The sequence below is a fragment of the Protopterus annectens genome, chromosome 4.part0 (assembly GCF_019279795.1).
Source record: "Protopterus annectens isolate FY-2018-M chromosome 4.part0, PAN1.0, whole genome shotgun sequence".
NCBI classification, from domain to species: domain Eukaryota; kingdom Metazoa; phylum Chordata; order Ceratodontiformes; family Protopteridae; genus Protopterus; species Protopterus annectens.
This window is the reverse complement of record NC_056733.1, coordinates 1,886,020,057-1,886,041,746: the sequence shown is the minus strand read 5'-3', so window position 1 is coordinate 1,886,041,746 and position 21,690 is coordinate 1,886,020,057. Positions and strand designations below refer to the sequence as shown.

General features: G+C 39.9%; 1 protein-coding gene across 2 annotated transcripts in view; it reads right to left on the bottom strand.

Moving 5' to 3' along the window:
• RARS1 (arginyl-tRNA synthetase 1) overlaps positions 1 to 21,690 on the bottom strand; it is a 1,169,219-nt gene that overhangs the window by 880,211 nt on the left and 267,318 nt on the right. The window contains exon 1 of one of the 2 annotated variants that reach the window (XM_044069556.1): positions 6,725 to 6,883. The exons of the other annotated variant lie outside the window; for it this stretch is intronic. The gene's annotated coding sequence lies outside the window, so the exon portion shown is untranslated. Of the gene's footprint in view, positions 1 to 6,724; positions 6,884 to 21,690 lie in introns of those variants that run through there. 2 annotated transcript variants of the gene reach the window in all.

The following is a 21,690-nucleotide window of genomic DNA, read 5'->3' as shown; positions in this document are numbered from 1 at the left end:
CAGCTCTGGATTTAGAGAAGAGAGGTAAATGGTAATGTTTGGTGAACGTATGAACTGAGCTCCAGTTAGCAGCTTCTAGAATGTCTCTGGTAGGAACCCCTCTGAGAAAGACTGCAGAAGTAGATGCAGCCCTGGTGGAATGAGACTTGATCCCCTTGGGGATAGGTTTATCATGGTGCATCTAGCAGAAACTAATACAATGGCTTATCCATTTGGAAATAGTCTGCTTTGAAATAGCCTTTCCCTCTGCCCCTGCAGCAACCACCACCAATAGTTCAGATTTTCTTAGAGATTTCGTCCTGTTTAAGTAGAATCTAAGTTGTCTGTGTACATCCAATGAATGCAGAATCCGCTCATCCTTGTTCTGTGGATTGGGGAAGAAAGTTGGCAGATGAATGGTCTGATTAAGAGCCACACTGGATACCACCTTCGGCATGAAAGATGGATTGGTCCTGAGAACCACCCTGTCCGGATGAAAAATAATGAAAGGATCTACTACCATAAGAGCCTGTAATTCTGAAATCCTTCTAGTTGAAGTGACTGCTAAGAGGAATGCTGTTTTCCAGGAGAGAAATTTTAGGTCTGCAGTAGCAGCTGGCTCAAAAGGAGGGAGAGTGAGTTTTTCCAATACAAAATTGAAGTCCCATGTAGGAGTTGGTGCTCTCCTGGGAGGTCTTAAATTGTGAAGCATCTCAGTTAAGTATTGCAGAATCTGAGGAATATTGGGCATTGATGTGCTTATTCCTTGTGATTGGTTCCAGGCACAGAATCTTTTCCATTTGTCAGCATAAGATTTTCTAGTTCTAGGCCTTCTAGCCTCCAAAATGACATCCATCACTGTTTCGCTGAGGGATGCCAAGGGTGAAATTAGTTGATTAGCCACGCTGCAAGATTCAAAGTTTGGAGATGAGTGTGCAGAATTTGGTAGTTCTGTTGAGACAGTAGGTAATGTGTCTGAGGCAGGTGCCATGGAGGAAGGTGTGACACATTGTGCAGGAGTGGGTACCAGTGTTGGCGAGGCCAGTCTGGAGCAATCAGAATCATTTTTGGTTTGTCCTGTTTGACTTTTAGTAGAACTTTGGAGAGCAGAGGCAGAGGGGGAAGAGCATAGACTGATGGGTTTTTCCAGCCGAATGATAGAGCATCCACTTACCAAGCTTTTTTGTGATGAATTCTTGTGCAGAATTTGCCCAACTGATAGTTCTGGGATGAAGCAAAAAGATCTATGTCTGGGTTCCCCCATTTGCGTGTCAACATGCTGAAAACTTGTGGCTCCAGTTTGCATTCGTGTGGGTCCATAAGATTTCTGCTTAGTTCGTCTGCCAGAGTATTTAGCTTTCCTGGCAGGAATTGAGCTTGTAGTTGTATCTGAAAGGTCAAGGCCGTGTTCCAAAATGCCATGGCTAGTCTGCAAAGGTGGTAGGAATGTGTACCCCCCTGCTTGTTTATGTACCACATAACTGTGGTGTTGTCTGTCTTTATCATTAGTTATCCTGGGTGAAGGTAGTCCTTGAAGGCTGCCAGAGCATTCTGTACAGCTAGCATCTCTTTCTGACTGATATGTAGGTGCATTTGATTTTGGTTCCATTTGCCCTGAATGCACTTCCCTGCCAGATGAGCCCCCCAAGCATAGTCTGATGCGTCTGTTGCTAGGGTTTGGGCAGCAGGGGTGGAGTGAATGGCAGTCCCTTGTTTTGGTGGCAGGCCTCTGCCCACCATAGGAACTCTAGTTGCAGGCATGGTATAATAGGAATCATTGTTTCCAGGCTGTGACAATGTTGACTCCATAAACTTTTTAAGTACCACTGAGTTTCCTCATATGTAGTCTTGCAAATGGAATTAGAAGAATGCAAGAGGCCATGAACCCAGAGGCTTGCATAATTTGTCTTGCAGATAGCAGGGTTTTTGTGGCCACCTGTCTGAAGTAAGTCATCAATTGAATTTGCTTTTCTGGCATAAGGTAAGTCATCTGGGCAGTTGTATTCAAGCTTGCACCTAGGAATGTAATTTTTTGAGAGGGTACCAGTTGTGATTTCTTTTTGTTTGTGGTGTACCCCAGACAAGTCAGAACCCTTTTTACAAACGCCAGATGCTTTAGAAGAATGTCCTTGTTTTCTGCCCGAATTAGACAATCGTCCAGGTATGGATATATTTGAATATTTCTTTGCCTGCAAAATGCAATTACTGGAGCCAGGCACTTTGTGAAGACCCTGGGCGCAGTAGATAAGCCAAAAGGCAGTGCAGAGAACTGGTAATGCAAGTAGCCTGCTTTGAAATGGAGGTATCTTCTGCAAGATTCCCTGATTGGGTTATGCAGGTAAGCCTCTTTTAAGTCTAGAGTTACCAACCAGGTATCTTGGCCTAGCATAGGTAGTAACTGTTGAAGAGTCAGCATCTTGAATTTTGGAATGTCCAGAAATGTGTTTAGAGTGGATAAGTCCAGAATTGGACGCCATGATTTGTCTTTTCTGGGTACCAGGGAAAGTCTGGAATAGAAACCTTGTCCCTTTTCCACTTCTTGAACTGGTTGAATAGCCCCCATGTTCATGAGGGACAGAACTTGTTTCTGGGCCTCTGCCCACTGATTTGGGGGCAAATCTGGCCATCCGTTTGGGACTGGCAACGTGTGGAAGTGAAATCTGTATCCCTGGGATATTATATTTAAAACTCATTTGTCCTGGGTAATAAGATGCCAGTTCCGTGCATGGAGTGCTAGTTTTCTCCCCAAAGGGGCGGCCAAGAGGTGAGTGCTTGGTGATTGTAGAGGGAAGTCATTGAGACTGTTTACCATAGGGAGGTGCCTTGTTGCTTCCAGACTTGGAGGTGGAGGCACCCCATTGTTTTGTTCTAAAAGTTCTTTGTGACTGAAACCTGGAGCCTTTGGAATGTCTTGATTTGACTTGCGTAGCTCTCGAGGGGACAGGAAAGGACCAGTTCTTAGTAGGCCAGTGCCTACTAAATCTTGGAGGTTGCACTTGTAAGAAATTTTTCACAGTTTGCACAGATTTAGCTTTATCTTCCATCTTTTTTAACACTTCTTCAGCCTTATTACCAAAGATACGGTCCTGATGTAAAGGAGCATCCAACAATTTTGCTTTAACATGGTCAGGCAGAGTTTGCTCTTTGAGCCAAGCATGCCTGCTTAGCACAGATCCAGTTACAGCAGCCCTGCAAGTGGCCTCCAAGGAATCACAACCACACTGCAAAGTATGTTTTCCAACTTGTTCAGCTGAATGCAATAAATCCTGCAATTCTTTATTTTCCACACAGTCAGAGATTAACATCATTTTCTGTTTAAGTAGTCCCATGATATGCTGTTGATATTTAAGCATATGAAATTGACAGTTTAAAGCTCTGATTGCCAAGGTTGCAGACATGCAAACCTTCTTACCCCATCTATCCAGCGCCCTTGGAATCTCTATCAGAAGGGGTAGGATTTTTGGCAGTAGAGACCTTAATGCCCTTGGGACCCTAAGAAATGGTTTCAAGATCAGCAATAGGGTTTTTAAAAAGGAATTTGCGGAAGTCTGGAACCCTTTAGTATCTGTCTTGCTTACAAGGAGCCAGAGGCAGAGAATCAGGAGTCATACTAGATTCTGAAAAAACATCAACAATGTCTAGAACAGGAGGAATAGCCAAAGGCCTATGCTGAGGAAGTAGAAGAAAATCTCTAAGTCTCTTTTTAGATTCAGAGAAATCCTGACTTTCCCAGTGGAAATGTTCCCTTAAGGCATGTAAAGTTTCCCCAAAAGAAAAATCCTCAGGGGGAGAGGCAGAAGGAATGGAATCCTCTGCATCAGTGTCCTCATAAATAGGAATAGACAAATCCTGTTCATTAGAAGAGTCAAAAGAAATAGAATCCTGTTCAGAAGATTCATAATCAATGTCTTGCCTAGGCCTCTTAGAAGGAGGGGGGATGGCTACCCCTGATCAGAGTAATTAAATCTTCAGACATTTTGATCATTTGTTTTTTAAGCATAGGGGCCCACACATGTGGCCCAGGCGTCGGTTTTTTAGACATAGATTTCGATTTTGGCCTTAATTTTGAAGATGGCGTCTGTCTAATATACAAATCTGTAGGCCTGAAAACACCCTCAGAAGCCGGTGCCTGCACGGCGGCTCTGGGCCCATATAAGGTAGAGACATCCACGGGTTCCATAATTGAAGCATCTCGCGGCATACCGGCCTCTGAATGGGTCTCAGTAGAGGCCTGCGAATCAGAAGTAGTGGGTATCAGGGGCTGCGAAAGCGCCTCACTGAGTATTGGCGAACAGCGACTGGCTTAGGAGAAGCGGCGTCGTCTGTTTTGGACCTCAACGGTCTGTCTCTGTCTTTTTCTCTGCGTTTTTAGGTATTCCAGTAGTCGGATTGCTAACAGACGACATTTCTGGATAATTAAATCTTGAGCCAAAATATTTAGAAGCAAAAATATACCGACGTTTAATCGTGCGTTGATTAAATTTAGCACAAAACCGACAGCAAGGCACGTTGTGGTCAGGGCCTAGGCAAGGAATACAGTACAAATGAAAATCCTTATGAGGTATTTGCTTCCCACAAGTAATGCAATTATTAACTTTTACTGACATCGGTAAGAAGCAAGAAAAAGTTTCCCCAACGGGGTACTTCGCTTTTAGTTGAAGACTTTGGTTCTGAAACTCGAAAACGAAAATTTCAGGAGTTGGCTGACCGGCACTTGCGAACTGCTTCTACTTCGGGCACCGTGCGGCAAGAAAGACTGATGTAATGGCATCGGCTGCATGTTTTATACCCCTAACGACCTGACGTCATGGAAGAAGGGACAGCAACCAACGCAGGACCCAACACTTTGTTAATCAGGCCGACTGAGGGCAACCTGCCAGCAGATTACCCAAATGTAATGACTGCAACAGTGAAACACAAAGAACATCTGTAGAACAGACTCCCAATTCATGTCAAGTAGAGCACCTCTTTGGCCCTCTTCAAGCGCAATCTGCACGACTGGATGGATAACCGTAAATTCACCCCGGGGGTTCTCTTGGACTGGGGCAATAGGTGCTGATCGTGGAAACAAGGGCAGAACTTGGCTAGGCTTGTAAAGGCACTAGGGCCATTGGCCTAATAACTTCTTATGATCGTATAGGAAGTTATACTGACTGCAAGAGATAGAAGAGCAAAAATTTAGGGTAAAGACTTGAACATTACAGTAACAGAGATAGAGGTACGGTTACACTTAGACGGCAGCAGTAGTATTATGAAATAGGAAATTAACTATGATTGTCAAAGTCAAAGCAGTGATATTGGGTTGATTTTTAATGTGTTTTTTTTTAAGGAATTTCAGAAGACTAGCACTGATTATATGCATTTTATGTCGTGAACTATGTGAACAAATTCAAGAAAACAGCAAAAGCAAAGTAAAATTTAGAAGCATTACTCAGTGAAGCATGCATAAACATACTAATAATAACTTGCAGAGTACCTATGCTGGAAAATGGAGGAACTGCAGGTTGCAAAAATAAAGCTGAAACACATTTTATAGTTGCTTAGAACAGAAGGGATTACAGCAGGAACATCATTAAAACCATGACTAATGCAGCACATTTCATGGCATTTGAGTACAGAACACAGGAGTTGTTCAAAACAGTGTTTTCTGACTAAGTATCATAAATGTATGAGCTATGTCAGACAGTATACGCTACTTTAAACAATGCTATCAGGTGATCCTGGATACATAAATCAATAAATAAAAGAAAACTGTGTAGGGCACAATGCTTTTGTGGACTGCACATTGTGCTGTTCCAAACACCAAGAACATGTGGCACTCAGACTCAATAAAAAAATGCGGGTTATAGCCACTGCCAGTGGGGCTACAAAATGCTCCTACACCTATAAAGCAGTAGACTTGACTTCATTTATGAAACTTCATAAAATCTGCAGCAGCTGTTACATTACAGCTTTAGCTTACTATGTTCTGAAAAGCTCCACACATTTACTAAAACCTTCAATAACTGTTTTACACACTACCCAAACAGTTGCTATAGAAACATTAAATGGCTGCCTTCTTGTTTTAAAAATCCTAGGTTACATGGTACGACTACAGACAGCTTCTTGACTGTGTGATTACGGTCAAAGGGCATAACGTAGGAAAACTGTATATTTTATAGCAGGCAGTGCAGATGATATATTTCCATCAGAAATGCATACTGATATATGGCAATAATAGGAGAGGAAGGGATAAGGGGCTACAGCAGCATGACAACAAGACATTCAAATACAGTCAAAGGACAGCAGTAGAATCAATCAGATGCTGTGATCTGATGAGCATGACAAATGAAGAAGAGTAATCAGCTTTGAACCTCCCCATTCTGTACATTGAATCTGTAGCGATCAAAGACTAACTCAAGGGTTTTCAACTCCAGCTGAAGACCTGGTTACTATTGACTTTTCCCTTATCTGATTACCTAGAGGCTGTCCTAGCAAGTAGGGAACAATTCAGGTTTGCCTTCATACACAAGGCTACTGCTGGCAAAGTGACACTCAAGAACTTTACAGTTGTAAGACAGATGATGACTTTACAAACCACAGACAGTGAAATGTAAATACACATAACAACTAAAAGAGAATAATACAAGTAAAAGCAACAAAAAGTGCTGCCTTCTGTCAACCATAAAACTGATGCAGAGTTGTCTAACTGCTGGTACCTTTTCTTTGTCTGCTGAATTTCAGCTACGATACAAGCTCGACTTACCTTTCTCTGCTTAAAGCTTGAGTTCACCAAACTAGAACAACCACAGATTTTGTGTGTTTACTACTACAGCACTTTCAGTAGACACCACTTTGGGTACACATAAAACTATGTCTAGGATAACCTTACTGTGCAACTTCTACAAAGCACGTCTCCTGACTCCTTAGTCTTGGTTTGTTTGCTCTTTTTATGCGACAACTGGTATTTCCTCCTTTGCTACATTTTCCTGATTAGGCAACAAATGAGTCCATAAGATAAGGTACACTGCATGCTTTTCACTGCACTGAAGCTATACTAATAAGACAATTTAAGCAAAGAATGCAGCTTTATAAGGAAGGAAGGAAGGGATGTTTTTAATAGCACTAGGAAAACTATTGTTTAAGGAAACTACAGAATGACAGGAAAGTGAACACAATACACTTTTACAAAAGAAAAAAAACTTCATGCTGACAAACTGGAACAAAGGAAAGAGAAGCTGTGTAAGAATACAGATAAAGAAACGCCATATGCACTTATAAGGCTGAAATTCTTAGTATATGCAATTTCATCTCAGCCAGTTCTTTAAACTTCCAACTAGTAAGCAATGCACTTTCAGCAGTACAATGACAGCCAATAATATGGCATTTAACAAGACTGCATAAGCACTTGACAGGCATGAATCATCAAGATCAAAACCAAGGTAAACAATGCCTAACCTTCTACTGAAGCTGTGTGCTTTTCAAACATTTGGTAGTCTAGCAGTGAAAAGGTATAACTGTATCATAACACCACTCTACAAAAGTTCTACCGTTATGAACTGTAGGGCGTACCTTTTAGCTGTCACTCTCCTTTTCTACTTCTAGCCAGGGTAGTAAGCCCCCCCCCCTCCAGCTTTGGGGCTCTGCAGTACTGAATGTAATACACCTGTAGACCGCTTCCCTCAGTATACATTTTGCAGGCCCACAGACTCTGCAGACTCAAGGACAAGAATGATCCATCTGTATGTCTGTTTAAAAATCTAACCTACTGCTTAGTTTTACTATTATGAACTCCCTGCGAAGTACAAAGGATTTTTCTTTGCTGTTCTTTTATCTATGTAAATTCTACATACCTCTGCACATTGTCATCAATTCTGTGTACAGGCAAGTCCTTGGGTTGACAAGATCCCTGTCCTTAACTCAAATTTGTATGCAAGTCGAAACACGCACATATGGTTCTTATTAAATGTCACTTAGTCAAATGTTTACCTCAGTCTAGTATTTATAAAAATAAACAAAATTATGTACTCCGGAACACACAGGGGGCTAGAGCTTAATAAAAACTCTTTAATACAGATAAGCGCTTTCACAATACATAGGTAATCGCTTCATCATACCACAGACAGCCTTTATGCGATTACTTTTACTAACATACATTTTTTAATTATGAATGGAAAATTTTTAGAGCCTAAATACATGTTAATGTTTTTATGCATTTTTATGCATTGATAAAGGTTTTCTGTTTATCTATAGTTGCATTACTATAGCTGTTTGATTTGGTTCATTTTAGAGGGTGTTTTCTTAATGATGCACTTTGATTGGTTGTTGAGATCTATTTAAAGCACGACTTTTATTGTTTTTTTGATCTGATGAAGCGATTACCTATGTATCGTGAAAACGCTTATCTGCATTAAAGAGTTTTTATTAAGTTCTAGCTCCCCTGTGTGTTCGGAGTGCATACTTTTGTTTATTTTTATTTATACTGCTGCTGTGTGCATGCCAATTTATCTGAGTTTCTGGCAGTTTGTGTTTTTTTTTCAGTCTAGTACTTATTTTACTTTTCTTTGCATACAAAACACTTTAGAAGCACTTCCAAACAAAAAAAATCTTAAACACTGTATACTGTACCTATGCTTCCTTACTTCCCACCAACAAAACTGGTTTAAGACATCTTGTTATTAAATGCAGTGTTTATGAGGACTTACACACACACACACACACACACACACACACACACACACACACACACACACACACACACACACACACACACACACCTCTCAACTGTACAGATTTTTGCCTCATATGTTTGGTCCATTTTTCATAAAATTACGGTTGTTTAGCAAAAGTAGTGGCAAATCATTAAGACTGAAGTTGGAAAATAATGACAAATATTTGAGTTTCAGAATTCATACCTTTCAGAAAAATGCATGCTAATGCAAAACTTGTTACTCTATCAACTTTAAGTTTGTAAGAGCAACATTTATTAAAATTGTCCCTATTTTGGGGCATTTGTCCCAGTTTTATTTATGGCTTTGTCCAGATTTCTTACGCTAAGAGATTTAGAGGTATACCACACCCCCACACACATGCTCTTAACCCTACTTTACCTATTTCATAACTAACCCACCTCTTAATTGCTGCCAGGGGATTGCTCCCTCACGCTCACTCTCTCTCTCATACCTGCATTCACTCAGACATCAACCTCACTCTTCCGATCTCTCATACACACAGTCACTTCCTCGTTCATACCTGCATTCACTCACACATTACTCTCCCGATCTCACACACACACAGTCAACTTCCTCATTCATATCTGCATTCACTTGTACATTGCTGTCAATCTTCCGATTTCTAATACACACAGTCATTTCCTCAATTCATACCTGCATTCACTCGCACATCGCTCTCACTCTTCTGATCTCTCTATCACACACACACACGTGCACAGATTAATTTTATTTTTTTTACGTTACTTCAGACATTGCGGAAGGCCGTTCATATCTATGACTTGTTCGCATGTTGGATGTCCGTAACCCGGGGACTGCCTGTACATTGTTCATTGCTCTCATTTTTACATAGTAATATTATCACCTATTTGCTTCCTCTATTTTCCTCTACTACTATATTTCAAACTGTTATTTTCACTGGAGACACAGTTGTTCTGTTTTATGTACTCTTGTTTTCCTTTTCCCCCTTCCCGAGCTCTATTATTGCTGGACAACTCTTGTCTTCCATCCTCTTCACTTCCCTCTCTACACTGCAATCTGTCAAAATATTTCCCGGCTAAGAACACATTTTCTCTACCCTCTATCCAAGTATTTTACCCATTCTTAATAGTGTTGGCCTAACACTTCCTCAGGTTTTATCCATCAAAGCAATCATTCTTGAAAATAAGCTTTTAAATGACACTATTGTGCTTCTACTTACCTTTTGCATAGCTAGTTTCACAGATTGAAAATGGCTATACTGTTATTTCTGGTGGGCCCAGCTTTGTTTGTCTTGGCTATGCATGGACTCACTCTACTCCTCTACCCCACCCCAAGTCCCAACAACCCCTCCTACACAACATTTAGACTATATTTACTCCACCTCTAACTCCTCACAATCCAATTACAACCACCACCTAATTGTAATTATTTTCAAAAAAAGTATCTTACCCAGAAGCATACGAACCCCAAACCCACTAATTTAAAGTGATAAAATTCTGTTCCTTTCACTGTACCTGTCCTTGCCAAAGAGCAAAATTAAAACTCTCCCTTATCAAAAAGTAATATCACCATACAGCATGCCCCTGACTCAACTCTTCTCCTCTGGCTCATCAATACTCAAATCTCTCCTTACCAATCACATCTCCTTTCTGCATCCCAGTAACACACCTGAAAACCCAAACCCATTATACCAACACTTACCTAGCCTATCTTTCAGTACAGCTCCCACACTCTTCTTACAAACTCACCCAAAACTATAAAAATACAGCTATCTCAAATGTAAATATTTTAAGAACCCAGCCATAAGACCCCTACTAAAAATAAATGAAACTGGATTTATACTTTCCTCCACAAAAACATTGTTCTAAAGCTTAGTGGGGACATTCACCTAAAACCCTACCCTACTTTGCAACAAACAACAATTTACTAGCCCATCTTCCAGTCCCCAACACACTTTCTTAATTCCCCATGACTTAATATGAATCTCAGGAATATACACAAAATACAACAGGTACATACATGTATTGCAATGTATTTCCCAGACACAGTCATAGCAACTGGAACCTGGTTGAAAAAAATGGCCGGCAATAAAATTACTCCACCTGGCTATAACAATCAGACAGGATAGGAAACAGTCTGGTGGCCTTGCCAATATTTACCAAAACTCATCAAATGTCACCCCTTACCCACAAGAAATGCCAAAGTTCAACAATGCAAAATTGCTACCAACACATCTCAAAATAAATATTACAAAAACTTTGCTTATCAGCCATTTACATTCCATCAGGAAATATAACCATTCTTAAAAAAACATGTTATACTGGATATCTCATCATGTCCATCAAGAAGCAATAATGCTAGGAGACCTAAATTGAGATTGGAATATCATCAACAATGGCACCTCAACGTATTCCAATAACCTTTATGGCTTTATTTATTTACGTACACTACTACAAGAGTCCACAAGAATACAGACAACCAATCTACCTTGGACTGGACACTAATAATTCTTACATAATAGAGACTACATACTAGACATATGTGACCACCTTCCAACTTATGCATTAAGATGTTACAATACTCCAGTTAAACAAATCAGTTACAACCAAGTCCTCAATGCAACCAACTTCAACAAAGAGACCGTCATCCAAACACTGGCATAACATAAATGGAATATACACCCCTCAAAACTGAAGTGCATTCCAATAATATATTCCTAAACATCTTCAGTAATCTTGCTCCAATATGTAACAAAAGAGTTAAAGATAATCCAGCACCATGGGAAGACTGGCACAAAAATAGTTCATAAAACACATACTAATTTGTTAGACATCTAAGAAATAATCTAAAATACCACATCAAGCAAGAAAAAAAGGCTACTGCGACTCACTCCACCACAGACACCAAAATAACCCTTAACATTTCTGGTCATCCATAAATAAACTACTACACCCAAGCCAAACTACCACCACTAACCCCCCACAATCAACATCACTGACTCAGTCCCAACACAGTTCAACTCCTGCTTCCTACAAACAATAAAATCCCTAACATAAATCCATCGGCTATCATCTCAATACTAGCACTTTGTTCAACTACTCACAACAACTTTAGTCCAGTTCCTACTTCCATTACCAGAAAGATTCTATCTAATCTAAAGTCAACCACCCTTGCTGCTGACCTGATCCCCTCTAGCTAGTTAAAATGAGTGCTGATACTATTGATGACCCTATGTCCATACCAATAAACTGACCTATATCAGAATATTACAGCCCAACTATCTGGAAGAAATCATTCAATATACCACTGCTCTAAGGTGGTACAGCCACAGACCTCAATAAGTACATGCTCACAGCAATCCTTTCCCCTATTAAAAATACTAGAAAAATGCAAAATTATTAAGGTATTTACTTTTCAGACATAAGGTGCAGGGTCTGATTCTCACATGGGCTAACTGGCTAGGCTTAAAATGGCCCCCAAAGGCAGTTAGCTTAGTACTAATCTATAAACCTAAAACCTATAAATAACTTCCTCTCTGCAACTCAGTAAAGATTTATTCCCCACCACAGCACCACCACTGCCCTCCTTCATTTTATTGATACAAACAAGCACAGAAATAACGATAAATATTCCTAGATTAATCTAAAGCTCTTGACATAGTATCTCACGAGCAACTACTTCATGAACTATGAACTCGCATCCATAGTTCTCACAATTCTACCTTACATGGTCCCTTAGTTATTTATCAGACAGACAACAAGCAGTTAAATGGAAATAGGAATTCTCATCCTCTCTCCCAGTCACAATATGAGATCCACAAGCCTCCATACTAGGGTCACTTTTCTTTAATATCTTCATTAACAAACTCCATACTTCCATAGGTAAGGCAAGCACTGTAAAATAGGCAGACAATTCAACTTTAGTATGTACAGCCCCAAAATTACCTGATCTCAAAGAAATCTCTCAAACTTCCTTCTCTTCTACAAAGATCTGGTCAAGCACTTCAAAGCTGCTTCTCAGTCCTAAAAAAACAAAGTCGATGCTTTTCCTGTCTTTGCAATATCTCAATCAAATTCACTCTTTTACTGTCACAGCTGATAACAACACTAGAAATGAATTAGAAACCCGTACTAAATTAGTGGATATTCAAACAGACAACCTTAAATTCAATCTACATACACCACAATCTATGAAAACAAGACAAAAAAGTACAGATGTATGAAAACTTACTACAGCAGTAGCTATTCTGCTCATCAGTGTTTCACTATTCCTTACAATAGGGATATCCTGCCGAGGACAGAGTAAGTCTGGCCAGTCTACCAAATCTTGGTCCCTTCCCTGTACCACACATCAGATGCATCTCCTACATCTGAGACATGAGTGCTAAATCCTCAGAAGTGAACTGCCCCAGAAGAACAGGAGCAGTTTATGACGAAGAAAAGGAAGGTGGTATGTGCACATCCAGAAAAAGGAAAAGTCGCTCCTTCGGCAAGAGGGAAAAGAGAAAACCTAATAGGGGGTAGAAGGGAGGGACAGAATATTGCAACATTTACTGTTATGGTACATTCTTACATAACTGTACTAAGACATTTCTTAATCACTGTTGCAGTATTTCTTACACTAGAGACAGTACTAGAGCTACAAGCAAAAAAAATGAAATTACATATTATTATGAACTTATACTGTTTGTTTTCATTGCATTCTCAAAGATTTCTGTGCTATTTACTGTTTTTCTTGCACTTGTTTAGAGTTTTAAGTTGCATTTTTTCACTGCTGTAAGCGCTGCTGTTCTGCAATTATAGCACTCTAACTACCATGAGTCCATAGCGGTGAGGAATTCCTTCTATGTGGCAAAGCTTATAGGTAAAGGCATGGCATTCATATCCAGAGAAGTTACAGTCTCACTCTACTTGACCATCATCACACCAATAATTGAATAAAATGTATCTTTTGGCATGCACTTGACCAGGCACTTGCAACAGCTGGAGTGGCCTCAGAGGTTCCTTAGAAAACAAACAGTGTGTACACATGTTCTATTCAGACAGACTAAAAACCCTCTCCCCTTTACTGTCTCCTATTGACTACTAAGGGGTGATCTATGCCTAACCTACAAGGCTCTCTCAAATCCAGCCCCAGTGGAACTGTTATACAATTGCAAGACAAACTGTAGGACGGCCACACAATCTAGGAATCTAAACCTGGTCTGTGGCATGAACAAAATATGCAGGAGAGACAGACGTGCCTCAAAGAACACTCCTCTGGAACAGGCTTCCAATTCATGTAGTGCAGGGCCTTTCTCTGACCCTCTTCAAACACAGATTGGATCAATTGATGGGGAATCACAGATTCACTCCTGGCGTGGCACGCATCTCCCTTATGGTCAGGGGCAGTCTAAAATATTCAAAGGCACAAACCTAAGCCATACTCTAGCCCTTAGGGACTGAATATCATGTTAAATTCAAGTAATAATCCCTAGGCTTGCAAAGACTCTTGAGCCATTAGCCTAGTAATCTCCTATGTACCTATGAACCTACTGTAAATAATGGAAAGAGGAGGAAGGAACAGTGGAATCTTGCAAAAACACGGAAGATGGAGCTAGCAAACTTGCTCTGGCCCTTGAAATCACATCCAGCTTATAGTGCTTAGTAGGCGTATGCACAGAAGACCGAGCAGCAGCTTCCCAAACTGATTTAGCATTGAGACCCTTAAAAAAAAAAAAAAAGCTCAAGAAGAGGCAGCCACCATACCAGAATGAGAACGAAGAGAAGTAGAAGACTGTTTTCCATGAAAGAATTAAAAAAAGGAAATTGTTTTAGAAAGCCAAGAAGAAACCAGGTTTGCTTAGAAACTGTAAAACCCATTTTTTTTGTCCTGAAAAGAAACAAAATGTTGTCCAGATTTCCTAATATTTTTAGTCTTATCTAAATATTACCCGAGTCGTCACAAATCCAAAAAATGAAGAATCCTCTCACTACTACTTTGAGAAAGTGGAAAGAAGGAAGGAAAAAAGTTGGATGGTCTGATTCAAAGATATCCTGATCACTTCAGGCATAAAAATGGGACTGTTTCTAGGAGATAAACCATCACTGTGAAAAACTAGAAAAGTAGAAACTGTCATAAGGGCCTAAAGTTCAGAAACTCTTCTGGCAGAAGTCACAGCCACCAACAGGAACATTTTCCAGGTACATAATTTTAGAGAGGAATAAGCTAACAGTTCAAAATTGGCTGACATAACTTTTCAAGAAGAAAGTTCAGGTCCCAAGAAGGAAGAATGTGTTTTATTTGGAGGCCTAATAGAAGTATGCCTTTGAGAAACAGTTTGACTTCAAACCTAGAGGAAACAGGTGGATCCAGAGGCAGACAAGCAGAAATGGCTGACAAATGAGCTTTAACAGGAAGGTGCACCAGACCAGAATTGATCAACTCAGAAATATAAGAAAGAACAGTAGGAATACATATCAAAAGAGAGTCCTGTTCATTGTTCTGACAAGACGAAAACTTTTTTCCACTTAAAGCAACATAAAATAATAAAAGAACGCCACACAGGTAGAATCAAACAGATTTAATGTAGAAATCACAGTTTAAGCACTTTCGTTCATAGCTACATTGAACTTAATCAGAAACTAAATTAAAAACAAGGCAAAACCCCCTTATGTAAACTTTGAAAATGGCGCCAAAAAATTCTTAAAGTGATAGCATGATAAGACAATTAAAAAAACTCAAAACATCTTAAAATACATTGCATAATACTGCTGCAACACAATTTAAACACTAGATAAAAACATTTTTGTCACAAAATAAGAATGGTAAAAATAGTAATAATAATAAAAATACAAATGATGAAGGAAATGTATACTAAGTATCAAGTAAAATAAGTGACCAATTTATATACATCACACTGTGTCAAAAAAATTAAATAAGCTGATCTTATCTTCAAAACTGGTTTCAATGAAATTAGGTCATTACTTCCTGGGGGGGCAGGTGGCAGTCCGCAAAATTTGCCAATAAAACTCCCTTTTCTCCACCAAGGTCTCCCAATCACTACCTCTTTGAAGTTGCTCCACCTTCTCCAAGACTAAAAAAAGAAAACTTTTTAAAATCTTTCCATGCCAAGCTATGTGGGCACTAGTATGACTGGTCTTGCCAACAGCATATATATGTTTTTAAATGCGTACCCTCAAAGGACCAATGGTCTTACCAACACAGAAAGCTGGACAAGAGAAGCACTGTATTTTGAAGGAATAGAGGCCGCCTAAAGAAACTATTGATGGCAGATGGCTAAGTCCCATGCTATGAGTGCTAGTCTGCAAAGGCAGTAAGACCTTGTTCCCCCTTGTTTATGTACCACATGACAGTGGTACCATAAAAACCACGAGTGGACCTGGAGACCAAAGTTAGTGCAGAGTCTGAAAAGCCACAATCAGGACTTGCATTTCTTTAATACTGCTATGCTCTTTTACCTCCTAATGAGATTCTTTGAATCCTAATGTTGTTGGAACAAGCCCCCCAGGTGAGGTCTGAAGCATCTGCAAACAGCACCCGAGAGAAACAGACTACGTGAAAGGAAGACCTGGATTTAGAAATATCTGCGTGATCCATCACAGAAATTCCTTCCTTAAGTATGGCAAGACAGAAAAGTAGAAGTCCACAGGATGACAGTACTGCAGCCAAATTGTCTTCAGATACCACTGGAACTTCCTCACATGGAGTCTAGGAAAGGGAACCATGAGAATAGTGGATGCTATGAACCCCGAGGTTCTTAAAAACTCTCTTGCTAAGGTCTCTTTCAAAAGAAGAAGGGACTGAAGAAAAAGTTGTCAGAGATCTTTGGAGGTGGAAGACATGCGGTCATAGTAAGGGTCTAAATCCCGCATCGCAGGAAAAACAGATCCCGAGGAGGCATCAGAATCAACTTCTATAGGTTTAAAGTGAAGCATACACTGCAAAGAAGCAGCATTGTGAATTCTAGGTCTTGCAGAAGATACTGCTGAGAGGGAGCTTGAATAAGAAAGGTCATCCAGGTAGTGAAAAATCTGAAGGCCATGGAGTCTGCAAAAGGCTAAGACTGGGAAAGGCATTTGGTAAAGGCTCTCAGTGCTGTAGAAAGACAGCATGGCAAAGCAGAGAACTGATTATGTAAGGAAGATACAAAGGGCTGTAAAGACTTCCTGAAGAAAGGATGAAAACCAGAAAGGCCTGAGGAAGCAACATAGGGAGTAGACTGAAGTGTCAACATTTTGAAAGAGGGAACTTTCATATAGGTGTTGAGAAAGCGAGGTATATAATGTGCCTCCAAGAACCCCCATTCCTGGAAAACAAAAACATCCTGGAGTAGAAACTATTACCCTTCTGACAAGGAGGTATTGGTTGAATAGTTCCCTGAGCCAAAAGGCCTTGAAGTAGTGGAGTAGAATGAGCCAACTGGCAAGGGGGTTGAGGAATGCCTAAAAAATGGGGAAGAGATTTCCACACCATGTAGTAGGCACTGTGAATTATACACAGAACCCGTGTGTTTGTTGTGATCTTTTGCCAAATGGGAAAGGACAGAGTTCATCTTTGAGAAAGAGGAATCTGACCAAGGGGAAGAAGAAGATTGTCAAATGGAAGCTAGCTAAGTCAGACTTTTGCCCTCTGGAATGATGACCCGATCTTTCAGGAAAAAAAAAACTTTTAGATGGTCTTTTAACTTTTAAAGGCTGCTTAGGATGGTTATGCACAAAGAGACCAGATTTATAAGGGCAGTTCCTCTGATATGTAGAAATAGGCAAAAGAAAATAATTAAGGCCCTGAATGACCTTTCCCTTGTCATGCAAAGCTTAAGAGAGTTCTGCAGCAGCATAGCCAAACAAATTTTGGATATCCAGAGGATAAACTAATAATTTTGCCTTTATATCCCCTGGAAGAGATTAAAGCCAAACCCAGGAATACCGTCTGGTGACTGACCCTGACACAGCCGCCCTAAATGAAGCATCAGGAACATCACAGCTGCACTTAATTAAAAAGCGAATTACTTGTGACACTGAACTAAGTTAAGGAAAGAACTGAAATATCAGTATCCGACTCAGGCATGTCTGCTAAAACACTCCCCAGTTTGGCAAGAAAGGAAAACACATATCTAGTCATATTTACATAACAACTTATGGCCATAAAAGCCAAGCTAGCAGAGGTACACACCTTCTTGCTATATTCTTGCACTAGCACATCATTATATACCTTACACCTCGGACATTGGACATACGTCTGATGTAGAGTGTATATAAGGATCCGTGGGTGGCAGGATGTATGGCTATCCTTGTCAGAATGTGCCTTTTGTAAGGAATCCTGCAACAGTGATTAAGGAAATACATGTAAGTGCTCTCTACAGGGTCAAACACTACATGTCACAGCAAGAAAAGCTCTAGTCTCAACCTGTTTATTACCTTCTCTTTTCTATGATTCTCTTATCCTTACTAATACAAGTGACAGACTAAAAACCAAACTAGCCTCCTGTTACAATAAAGTTGCAAAATTTGCAAACAATGCTACACAAAGAACTCACCACTGCAAGGCCTTAAAACAACTAAACTGGCGAGAACTAAACTACTATATCACATTCTCTCAGGTACTTATTGCATATAAAACTAATACAGTATTTGAAAAATGCCCAGCATTAAAAAATACACTACTTCATTATGCTCAGTCAAGGGATCTCCAGTCCCTCTACTAAATTCCCCATACACTCTACTATATCTAACAATTCATCACGAGACTCACTATACTCCTGTGTTCGAACTGTGGAATACTATCCCTACAAAATTAAAACTGTCAAATTGTCCTGCTTCAAAACCAAACCCAAAATAGCTAAATAAATCCTGGACATGTTCATGCTCATTTCCAGGCAGACAATTTTCCCATAACATCATACTCTATCTTCTCAAATCCTTTCACCTCTTTGTCCATGATAATACCACCCCCTTTTACAACCTCTCTGACATTTATTCATCCCACCTCACTCCTTGGAATGTTACCTCCCCAATCTCTCCCTTTCTAAAGCCTACTATAACATTAATAATTATAATTGTCCTCAAATCAGCAACTTAAATCTTCTTTCATGCTCCTTTACCTTAGCGACACTCTCTTTCAAGAACTTTTTGACAATCTCCCTCACCCTATTTTCTCACGATACTTCTACAACCTTTTCACTAACTCTCATACTTAATACTCAAACATATATTTTTCTCTCACTTACATCAATGGTATTACTCATCAATGTCTTAACATAATGTAAAGATCCTAGCTGCCTATAAAATCTGTTACATGTAACTATTTCGAAATCAAATGTACTGTATAAACCTGACCTTTTATCAGCCCTGTATTTTTCTGTAACTGATGAATGTAAACATTTACTCTACGTAATTGTGCTGAAAATAATATAGTTCTAAAAATGAAACTGTTAATTACAAAAATTATGTAATGGAAATTTTCTCAAAAGGCCTCTGCTGAAAGTGGGTTACACTCAGCCGAAGTTTTCCAGTCAACAAAGACAAACAAAGTAAATAAATACTAACATTTTAAAGATACGTCTATATTTATAACTGAAAGCTTACTGGAGAGAAAAGCATACCCCGATGAATGGAGAATAAGCATACACTCTTACCAGTATAAACAAAGGGGACATTCACAACTATAAACAATATGGCGGTATCACACTCCTGCCACACTACATGAACATGCTGAAGGGTGTTTCAAACAAATTCACACAGCAATAGAAAGTAAGATGGGAGATGAGCAACTTGGATTCAGATCAGGGATGCTGCCAACCAATGTGATGTTTGTCGAGAAACAGATAGTGGAGAAGAAACTACAGATGAAGAAAGTGCCTAATTGGGCATTCCTAGACTTAGAAGAACAAAAGACAAGGCCTCAAGAAGGCTGATTTGGACAGTCCTGCAATGATTTTAAGTCCTGGAAATATTGGCAGAATTAGTGCAGGCTATGTATAAAGACCCAAAGACACAAGCGTGAACAGTGTTCATACTCACAGTGGGGTGCAAAGCTTCAAGTCCAGCTCTGAACCCACTGCTGTTCACACTGCAATGGCCTACGCTGGCAAAATATATTGAAAAAAGAGATCAGTACAGCTGCTATATGGTAGCATAATAAGCAACATACACTTCAGCAAATGATGGGGGAATGGAATGCTAAACTGAAGGCACATGAGATGAGTACAGACTAGACACTTGTGACAGCAAATGGTGAAAATCTGAAGAAGCTGAAAATCGCAACAGAACGGAAAATAATGGAACAGGTTAACAGCTTCAAGTATCTGGTAGGGTGGTTGAAAATGCTAAGTCTGAATGAAGAAGTCAAAACTAGAATTAGAGGAGCTGCAGCCAACTGCACGACATAATGCTGCATTGCACTGTCAGCAATTTAAGAATTAATCCAATCACCTGAAGTGGGACTAGAATCCACAGTCTTTTGATCTTCTAGCACCAAAAACAATTGCGCAACTATTTGACCCACAGACACCATTACATTGAAGTCAGACAGTCACATTTAAGAAACACATTTAAGATCCACTGAGATTTATAGCACTTAGTAAAGAAAAAGTTATGTACTTCCCATAACAAAAAAGCTGAACCTTTCTCACTTGGATTTGTAGGCTTCCTATTGTTTGGCTTTACAGAAGCCTCCAAGGCTTACAAAAATTATTTGGAGACTTCTGCCAGCGGGACAGGGACTACTGCATTCACCATGCTATGAAACGGAAGCACACATTGTGCCACAGCAGTGTTGTTCCAAGCACTAAAACCAGAATAACCCTAAGCTTGAAATCATTCTCTTCTTATCTACAAGGCAACCAATATGAGCTTTGACTCTTCTCTGCAAAGCTTCCTCAGCATGCCAAGGATGATGGGGAATGGAAAGGAGCCATTATATCCAAATCCAGTGAGAAAGTTCTTCTTTTTTATCCCCACCCAACTAGCTTTGTAGGAAGAAACAGTCATTTTAGAAAACTGGCTTCCCAAAGCCAGGTCAATTTCTGGAATAATCCACCACTGGCTCACAGTTCAAAGCCTACTCTTGTACAGCCATAACTCCAATAGTGTTTGCTTCACTGCAGGTACATCTGTTCTGCCTGGTAAATGGACCACCAGGAACATGCAATTTATGGTGCCCCATTACTACAGCCTGACTATGTCTATGCAAAGGGCAATGCAACATGTTGGCTTCTGCTGGGTCAAAAAACACACACACTTTTCAACCGTCTAAACTTACTAGGAAAGGTTCAATTTCAGTACTGATACTGGACCTGTAAGCCCAGAACAATGCCCCCATTCTGAGCAAGCTGATATGTACAGCCTCTCAAATGATTCCAGCTACAAACAATGACATATTCAAAATGTTTTTTTTTTCCCCCATCCCTCTGAAGATACATTTATTCACTGTAAGAAACAAACCTATAATCTGATGGTGGGTGATTAGGGGGAAGCTATTTCCAGTTTTCTCAAATTTTTACTCTGTCCCTCCTAAAACTGAAAACCCTCTGGAGATGTTCTAAGATAACACGGCAAACATTTAAAACATGTCCCAGATTTGGGGTATTCTCCTAAATTATTTTTTTTTTTACTTTGTTTCAAATTCTGTTGGTAAAAGCTGATTTCCAGAATGGCTGCCATAATACAAAAATCAGCAGAGAAATGGCAATAATCCAAAACTATGAGAGTTTTGTGAGCGAGTGATAATTCAACAGTGACTGACAGCAAAAACCCCATATTCTATATACAGATGCTGAAAAAGGGGGAATGGTGAACAGAAAAGGTGGGCTGCACCCTCATCCTCTGTACTACCAACAAGGAAGCCAGACTACAACTTTGTGAGACCTCTAAGGAGAAAAAAAGACAAGGCTGTGAGCACAATACAAACCCTATAAATGGGAAGTACCTCACTATAAAGAGGAAAGACATCAAGTAACCCAATGTGACTGCAGTCAAGAATACGCAAAGGCTGCTGACACTACAGGAAGACCACAACCAGT